Here is a 10,133-nt window from a genome sequence, read left to right on the forward strand (position 1 = left end):
GATGTTTTGCTCTGATTCTGCCAATGGGTTGTACCACAATAATGTGGTCTTGCCCTTGGGGAAGTGCCTAACCAAAAAGAGGAGACAACAAATGACAACAGGGCATCCTATGAATTTTTTGTGGGAAAATAGTGTAGCTGCTAAAGCAAAGCATGTATTACTAGATTGATGATGCTTATTTCTAATACCCTGCACAGGGTTAAACTTTTAGCATAGTCCAGTACGGCTTATCTGCTTTCCCTCTGTGCTTTCTACAGAGCTGTACAGTGTGATGATAAACCAGCGAAAGCTGTTGTTTCCTTTTGATCACCCTGATTTGTAATGTGAAAAGACAAGCCTTATTTTTATTCTTCATGGTGCTGTTAAGTAATGCCTGTTTTGAAAAGGCTACCAATAATGCAACACAGAGTCACTGCAGATTTCCATCTCTGTGCCCTACCTCTGCACTGATCAATTTTTCTCATACCCAGAGAAGAGGCATTGCTGCTTTAGTACATAGGTATAAGCAAAGAAATTCATTACTAACCATGAATCAGAGTACTTGTCTGGTTTCAGGTTTGTTTCTTATCTGGTTATTTATGATCAGTGTTTAATTTTCTTTCTTAATTGATGCACTTGTAATAGTGGGGAAATTCATGTGGACCTCTTCCCCTTTTGATAAACCAGAAACAAAGAAGTAAAGTTATGAAATGTGTACGGGGTCACAGTTGTAAGGCATGTAGTTTTAATTAAGTTTTAACTAATTCCCTTTATCTTGTCATAGTAATTATGACTGTACAAGTCATGTCACATTAATATGTGAAAGCAGCACTTTGGCATGGCTGGTCAAGGAACAAAGCCTGTATGACCTGCCTTGTTAAATTAAACCAGAGAGACTGATCAACTTGTATTTTGCTACCTCCTTTGATAAATTATGTTAAAGATGAAGAAAAGTGCCAAAGGGCCAGCACATCTTGGTGCTAAATATTGCTGAACTACAGCAGCAAACAAATTGAGAGAAGAGTTCTTGTAGACCTTTTAAACACCCTGGGCTTTGATAATGAAAAATGAAATGTCATGTAACAATGAAATAGCTTAAGTGAATTGATAATGCTTGAACAAATCTAAACTTAATCCTTTTTGTATGATATGGTTGGATACTCTAGAGTTTCAGCTAATTTCTCTATCTTCTTTTAAGCAGAGGATGTCTTATACAGAGTAGACCTATGAGGTTAGCTAGGGCGTGGTTCCACAGTACATTTGCAGGTTTCTGCTGCTGAATCATCCAGACACTTACTGAGGAGTGCAATGCAGTCTTCTCAGGCTTTGGTATGGGGTAAAGGCTGCTCTCTTTGGAGAAAGCTACTTTTCACCATCGCAGGAAAGTTGTTTGAAATGAGTAACATACTATAAATTTGTGTTCTAGCTCACTTTGCAGTAGATTTCCTATATAGGCAAGCTCCTATCAGCAACCTTGTAGCTTAACTAAGTCATCTTCAGTTTTGGCCTCTGCTGACTTATGTGTGTTTGAACTATAGCAATTCATCTCTTTATTGCAATGTGAAATCATGCTCATAACAACTAGAAAAGGATGAATACCTTGTGTCAAATTTATGATGGTGATAGTCTGCTTCATCACCCCCACCCCACCTCACATGCACACTTTCAAGGAGCAAAAGAGAAGTGCCATTTTCCTCATGCCATGCCAATAACTACTGGAGGGGTGCCACACAACCCCTCTGGTTGCTATGTCAATCTTTATCTTTCTGAGTAATTTTTTATTGTCAATAACTGTTGTGTCTGCTTCTGCTGTTTATGCATTAAGCTGCTGTAGGGATAATTTTTGAAATCCTGGTTGGATTCTCAGCTGAGGTCTATTGCCTTTTCACAGCAGAGACTTTAATCAGTTTTGAGATTCAGTCCCCTTTTCCATGAGAAATATACTCAGTAATAGCAGTACATCATTGCCACAACATCTTGCAGAAAGATTCAGAAAGACCTGTTTTCTTTTCTCATTTCTGCATTCATTTCTTTCCAATACCTGGGGAACAAAAGGGATGAAAAAATTTCTTTTTCATACACAGACATCTAGGAAAAGGGTATGCTTTAAGTCCTTCTGTCTGTAAGAACAGCCACTGTTGGATGGCATTCTACAAAAAAGAGGAGATAGATTACGTAGGAAATAAAAGCATGACTCCATTTTACTACATACAAATTTTAACATTATGTACTTAAGTTTTACCTACATATAGAAAAACATTGCAGTCAAAGATGGACTGACTTTAGAGGGTAAGTAATCAGGAAAATGACAAGTAAGAATAAAAAGCTTATTTAAGAGTCTGTTTGGGGTCGCCACCTGTTTGTCCACACCAAGACTGGGAAATTGCTTATAATTGCCATGCCTGTAAAATGAAACACAGCATGTTTTGAGGGCAGAGCATCCAAGAGTTGTAAGATTATTTGTTAAAATACATAGCAAAGGCCATAGAATTCAAATAGAGGAAAATATAATAATTAAGAGACACTTAGGTTAAAATTTAGAAAGACTGAGAAAAAAAGTTGCTGATGCGAACTTCCAAAGACTAACATTTTCCCACCATTTCAGTTAGCATTTCTAGACCAAGTGTCTTTTGCTGCAAAACATACCCAACGTCTGATCTGGAAATGTTTTTCTAATAAATTAATTATGCAGGAAAGTAAGCATACACTTACTTTGACAAGAGACTTATTTTACAGACACTTGTATGTTGGACATTTAAAAAACTGTCTGATCAGGAAACATTTAATCAGATTCTCCTATGTTTTTTCTGTAGCTCATTTGGAAATTAAATGGCCCAAGAGCAACTTTTGCCATGGTCAACAGAATAACTGAATGTTTTTTGAGAAAACATTAGCCTGGGAGTATTTACAAATCTCTGTAAATGAAGTGTCTGTAAAGGTACTTTCAACTGAAATAAAATATAATTGTGTTTTTTTACCAAGTTTTCAAAACAATGTGCAAAAATATCATCTTGCTTCTCTCAGACCCCTTCTCTACTTCCAGATTCACAACTAGCAGTACACAGCAAACCTGCATACTTACATGTTGTTTATTGCTGCACAATCTGCAAACAGGAAGCACCTGGGAGATTAAATCTCAGCGTGGGTTGTTAAAAGGGCAAGAAATCTGAGACCCTGAGAAGGCAACTGCTGATATACTGAGACCATGTGAAGTACCACAGTTATGGCTCAAGCTAGTGATTGGCAGGATTCTTGCTTGACTAGAGGATTGAGATGAAAATTAGTGGGAAGTGGTGATTCAGAAAATCTAAAAGTTCTGTCTCTGCTTGTGAAGAGGGAAGGTCTGACTCCATCCTGGATGTGCCCTAGAATGCATTGCTAGACTTTCATAAATCAAGCTTCTTGTGTTTTTATACTTGTTTATTGTTAATTGTAATGAAAACATATGGAAGTTCCTTTCTGCTCTCCTGATAATTATCTCCCACTAATTATTGAAATGTGAAGGTTTGTGGACACTCTTTCGCAGTTGAGGGGAAAAGTACATGCTAGGAGAGTTTTCAGAAGCATCCATATAATTATTAGGATTACTTTTTTTCTCCCCCTTGTGCTTGAGTTTTAAGTGAATAGGCTTTTTAGCTTTGTTTCTGCTTGCTCTCTATTACAGAAAGAATTTTCACCATCTGACCCTGCATTAATCTAAGCTATGAAAGACTTTAATCAGATGCTGCAATGTGCCCATTTCCTGCGGGCTCCTAACAGGAATTGGAACCTGCTGGAAACAGAAGCTGACTTTCTTGGTAATTCGTTGTTCAAAGTGAGCAGGAGATCTCAGGAGTGGCACCTTTTATTCCTCAGCAGGAGTGGAACCCCTACTTCACTGCAGAAAAAAAAAAAGAAAAAAAATGCAGAAACACTAGGAGTGAAATGAAAAGTTTAGGAAATAGAGGTTAAGAAAGGGGTTGGATAGAGGTATTAATGCAAGTCTGATGGAGCCTGCTCTTCAGGATCATGCCTTTTACTTCAGGCATTCCTATCTGCTTGTAGAGCTTGTCAATGTAGAGGGCCTGCAGTGAAAGATGCGCTAGGACTCCTACCTTACAGCCAAAATAGGTTGCTAATATTATTAATTATAATAATATTAATTTTAATCTTGTTAATCTATATTATTAATCATGTTTCCATCACAGAGTAACTAATACTTGCTCAACCCTAACTGCACCCAAACTCATATCTGGAAGTTAAAGAATCTGAATACTGAATAATCTACATTCTAATCTGTATCATTCCCTGATATTTAACATTTTCTGCCCATGTGTCATAAAATCAGGGAACATTTTCTTTGTAGTGTAAAGAAAAAAAACCTCTATACTCTAAAGGGTTTAGCGAGCTAGTGACATTATAAGAATCTTTTTCTTTGGAAGAAGAAAACCAGTATGTAATTTTCTAAAGTAATCTTTATTCCAGTGCATTTCAGTGTTCCACAAAAAGGAAAAAGATCTGCTTTTCCAGTTCCCCAGTTCAAGCAGTATTTGTTCAAGAACACCACCCTACCCCTCTAAAACAGAAACTAACACAAAACAAACCCAACAACAAGAAGAAAAAACAACCTAGATTTTACAGCTTGGAGAATAGGAAACATAAAGTTCCTATTTCAGAGCCTAGTCAGTGTAAGACAAAAACTGGAACCAAAAGTAAGAGGTGCAAAAAGAACACTTGTGTCTGTACATTTATTGGAAAGGAAATAACAATAATAATATTTTAATTGCGAAATATTCCTTTTAATTTGTGTTAGCACTGATGCTGGTCAGAGATTAGCCTAGAAAAAGCCACTCCCTGCTCGTCCTGCTTACTCAGCTCAGTGCAGCAGCTGTTCCAATAAGCAATTTGATGTTTAGCACCTGAGAATTTGCTCTCTCCTTCAGCCAGGACTGCAAGCTCAACAGAATTTATAAAAGCATGAAGTTTCATAACTCTTTCTCCCTAATGCAATAGCCATAGAAAATCTGGGTTATGGTGCATTCATTAGCATTCTAGTAAAATTAATTTTTATATTTTAAGGCTTTCCTTTTTTTTTTCTTTTCCCCACACAATGAAAATTCCTTCTGTGTGTCCGAAAAGAAGAATTTAAAAGAAAAAGAAGGAATGGGGGAAGAGTACAAATGAAAGATGGTACTGATTCTTTCCTCCAAATGGCTTGATAAAGATGTTCTTAGCTTTTAGCCTACAATCAGCAGTTTACTATTATTTACAGCTAAAAATTATGAAATAGAAAATTAATTTTCATTATATTTTCCAGGTTTATTTTAAATATGAAAAGTATTTCTCACATTCTCAAAATTTGAATTCATATAACTTATGGCTACTCTCAAGTGGACTTTCCTCCAAGTTTCTGGGTTTACACTTCCAGTTTTTTCAGCTCCAGCAGATTTCAAATTAATGGCATTATATGAATTTTAACTTAAATTCGTTGAGTCATGGGACTTATTGTTGCTGCTTTCTCATTATTTCCTCAGAAATGTTGGCTCAAACATACTGAAAAATTTCAGGAACAAAACTTTAAAGCCACTTAGGAACAGAGTTTTGTTCTAGAGAAATACCGATAAATTTTTTTCTGTATTGCATGAATTCTTCCCAGAGTGTCATTGCTTCCTTAGGTATGACAAACTGTTCACCAATCCAATTTTTCCTAGCTTTTCTTCTACACTAGTTCTTGGCTGTTTTTATTTAGGCTCCTCAGGATCTTGCCACCTGAGATTTGTGGGAGCTGTGTGCATGGATGATGCAGTCTGAGAAACAGGAAAGATTTTGTGAAAGCAAGATTTGTCAGAGTAGTTTCACCTAAGAGCCCCTCAAAGTGTGGTTAGAGCCCTTTCAAGTGGATATACAACTAAATCTAAGCACAAAAGGGAACTCTGTGTTTGTTTCCAAGCCTTTGACCTCTGTGGCATTAAACTTTGCTGGGATAGGTGGAGGAAAAGGGAAATGGGAAGGGGAGGGACAAGGTTAAAATCCTCTCACTGGATGCAGCTCTTGTTTCTCAAAAGTTGCATTGCTTTTTTCTGAACTGTTTGGCAGTCACCAGAAGTAAAAAGTTTGACCATGAAAAAATTCTGATGGGGATGAGAGAATTAAAAAACCCTGGTAATGAATCATCAGTTTCTTTTATGATTTACTGCTAAAAAGGAATATTTCATCAGCTTTAAAAGGAAGAAGACATTGCTGTTAGCTCTGTATTTGTTGCTCTTGAAAAAATCTTAGTGTACACCAGAGTAGATCAAAGCAAACCCATCCTCATATTGGAATTAAAAAATAAGTTTGTAGCTTGCTAACTGATTTACCAGGATTACTGAGAGTTTCTGGGCCTGTTTCCTGTGAGGCTCTAAGGAGAAAGGATTTGAAAGCTGAAGGTGAGGTTTTCAATGATGGCAAGGTGGGTGCAGGTGGAGAATATAAACCAAGGAGAAGGTGAAAAGGACTATGAGATGAAAAGAACTATGGAGGATCTCCTCTCTGAATACAGATTTAGGACTCTTTATTACTCTATTTTCATCAGGCATAGCATGGTATGAAGATAATTTTGCAAGATTATGAACTTTCATGGTATTTATGAGGAAATTTATATTCATTTCCTCAAGACAAAAATATCTTGGCTACCTTTTTGACAGAAATAAATTGCAAAATGCATCTAAAGATCTCTTTAGTTCATTCCTGTTGGAAGACACCACAGATCTGTAATTTGCTTGAAATTACTCTGTCTTCTGTTTCCTCTGTAGACTTCAGTGAGAGTTTGCTTTTATAATTGTTTTGGTCACAGCAAACACTTTCTGTTATGCTTCATACAGCAAAGGACTACTGTCTAAAAATTTCAGAGAGGAAATTAGGAAGTCAAGATTTTTTGTGTTTGGCATTCTGTTAGAGCAGAAGGAATGAAGTTACAGGGAGAATTATTGCCTTCAGTGTTTCAAGCATGACATTCTTAAATGTAGTTTCTTGGAATGGAGAAGATGATCCTTAAACAAGCGTCAACAGCAATATGTGTTAGTACACTGCTTATGTGTCCAGTAGTGTTGTCTGAGTATTGATGACTCTGGTATTAGAATTGCGTTTGGTAGATCCTGTCCTATATTTCTGGATATGTCACTTTGCTTTTGTGGCTCATTCCATTCTTCTCCTTTTGTCTGTTCAGACTATAATTTTCTTGATGTTAGGGGATTGTGCAATCTATTCCTTTGGAGGGTTTTCTAGACAGTGCTGCCATATGTGAAGTCATCCAGCATTCAAGAGCAGTCTGGTTTTACTTCTTCTGTGCCTTTGGAGACAAAAGGATTTTGTATCTATATGCAGATAAAAGTTCTTTACAATTTTTTTGATCTCATTGTTGATTCTGTGGACATATGTATGCTATCTCAATGTTCAATGTTTTGTGATCATGCTACAATATTAAAAATACAGACTGTTGTAGAGAGGGCTGTCAGTAGCGGCAGGCAGTATAAACAACACAAACAGTGTTTTTACCAAGCTTGGCAAGATCATTATTCAGAGGGGGTTTTAGTTATATTAGTTGAAATGACAACACACATTTGGAATGAAATGAGATTCAATGGCAAATTGAGATTAATCAAAAGAATATGGCATGCCTTCAACTGATAATGAGGTTTGTGCAGATGCGCACTGCTTTCTCTGTTCCAGTGATTCCAAGTATACATAACTAGCTGAACTGTGTGAAGTGTAGTATTAAAACTAGCTGTAACTTCACTGATCTCTTGTAACAAGAGCTTGCTTTTGCTTGAAATGCAACAACTACTCAAATTCCAGGAAAGAGCTGATATTCAGCTTAGGAATCTCCTTTAATTTTCTGTGTCTTCAAGTCCCAAACTAGAAGTTCTGTACGTGTGCACGTGGTGCCACATGACATGGGTTAAATGTCAGCATTGTGGCAGCCAGCTTCCTCTAAGGGACCTCTGCTAATGACAGCTATTGATCCAGTGTTCAGTGCAGCTCCAAGGCAAGACCAGTTTCAATGCTTTTCCCTTCTCCTGCCCTGTCATTTATAGTGAAGTTGCCCTCAGACATGGCTTTCACCCTTGGGGATGGAACCTACTTATTGGTGAAGTACCCTGTGCATTCATTTATCAGATTTTACTGCTACATTTTTATTGCATGTTTGTAGCTAGAACTTTCCACAAGAAGAAATCTTTAATATGACATGAAAATATCCACAGGCACCATTAATATTACTTCAGATGTGAAGATCTCACCCATCAGTAGTACAATGCTGTGTAGAGCAAAAGTGCTTCTGTGCTCAGCATGGGGTAACTTTTATTAGCTGAAGGAAGTTTTAGAGTGCTATTACAAAATAACAACTGTCTGGTTATGCTGTATAGCCTCTCAGTATGTCTGTTGATTACCATACTATTAGAATATAAAAAAAATTAACTTCAAACAATATTTTTATAAATGGAAATTAAAATTTGATAAATTTGTATTTTTGAATATGATTATGAAAAAACCCAATTTGATATTTGGCTTTTAAGGAATTGAGAGTGATACTAGGTAAACCTTTAGGCTTTGATTCTTCATTTTATGGAGCACATTAAAATTGAAGTAAAAGTGATGCACAGTATCTGTGAAATGCCTTGCCTCAAATTTTCAAATCAGTGTGTTGTCTGTGGCATATCTAATGAAAAGTGTACTTAATAGGTTTAAATAACGACTGGAGAAATTAACGGCAAAACCCACACAAATCCACCTTCTGTTCAGGTGGCCCTGTCTCTCAGCAGCAAATCCACGGAGGCTCGAGGGTCCCTGGGAAAGTAACACTGTTCTGCTGCTGCTGGCTGCAGCCAGAGTAGGACAGGACTAGGTAGACCTGTGCTGTAAGTGCTGGCATCCTTGCTCTAGAGCACAAAATATAACTCCCTCACCCAGTGGATGGAAGTAAAGCCAAGATCAGTATATTTCAGTGAACACAATCTCTTCTTATGAATAGTGAAATGGAAAATTCTGCAACATAACAGTTTAAGGTATTTGCTTGTTTAGAATAGGGAAGAAAATGTAACTCCGTTTTTTCACCCCCTCCTTTTAGAACAGAAAGAAAACAGGTGATATGAAAATCTGACTCTAAGTAATCTGTATTTTCCACCTCTAAAATAATCTTCATCACAGAGATAAGTTTGCATGGTACTTTGTAGACAGAATTTGTTTTATATATAGTTAACTTGAGGAAGTATTTCAGAATCTAGTCACTGCTAAATTATTTTCCTCTTAAATGCCTACTATGCAGTTTGAAATTTAAAATATCTGAACCATATTTTTGGTGATCAGTTCTGCTGAATAAAAAGTTGCATATAAAATTGTTGTGCTAAATATCTTGCTGGAAAAACACAAGAATATCCATCAAACAGTAACGAAATGTAACCTGCTAATTTCAAAAGGTTCCCACACAGAACTTCCTGGAATGTAGAGTAACATCTGTAAATGCTTCTGATGCCTGGGACCCTATTCTTAGCACAGGCATAGACTTCATCCCAAAAGAGCCTTTTTTTACTTAAAATGTGACACAGAGAGATAAACCAGGAGAGAGAGAAAGGAAATGACTGGTGATTTTGAACCATTAATATGTTAGGCATGTCAAATGCCCCACGGAGCCATGCAGTGCCTTAACCAAGGATTAATTTAGTCTGAACCATAAACTAAAGATAAAACAAAATTGCTGTGAAATGCTAATAAAAAAAAATTTCTTCCAAAGCTACTCTATCAAGCAAATCTTAAGAGAAGAAAATGTTTCACGGCTGAAGACTGATTAAAGAGCTAAAATGGAATGAAAGAAAGAAAATAATAAAAATCAAAAATAATGTAGAAAACAGAGCTGTCAGTGCTAGGTATGCTAATAACCTTGCTGCTAAATCACCAGCTTTCAGATCACTTGCACTTCATAAGTTTTGCCTTTCTGTGAAGATAAAGACATTGAAATAAATGGGATTGAGTCAAGGTGAGGGTGGGGTTAATAATCTGATCAAGAACAAGAGATAAACCTCAGTTTAACTAAGATTCAAATGAATAAATGTAGGGATTGAAATTATGGTGGTTAACAGCAGGAAACAGCCTCCTTTTGGGACACAAGTAGAGTAGCTTTGCCTGGAAATGGTGTTCTA

The sequence above is a fragment of the Passer montanus genome, unplaced genomic scaffold (assembly GCF_014805655.1).
Source record: "Passer montanus isolate IOZ18808 unplaced genomic scaffold, ASM1480565v1 scaffold13, whole genome shotgun sequence".
Lineage (NCBI taxonomy): Eukaryota > Metazoa > Chordata > Aves > Passeriformes > Passeridae > Passer > Passer montanus.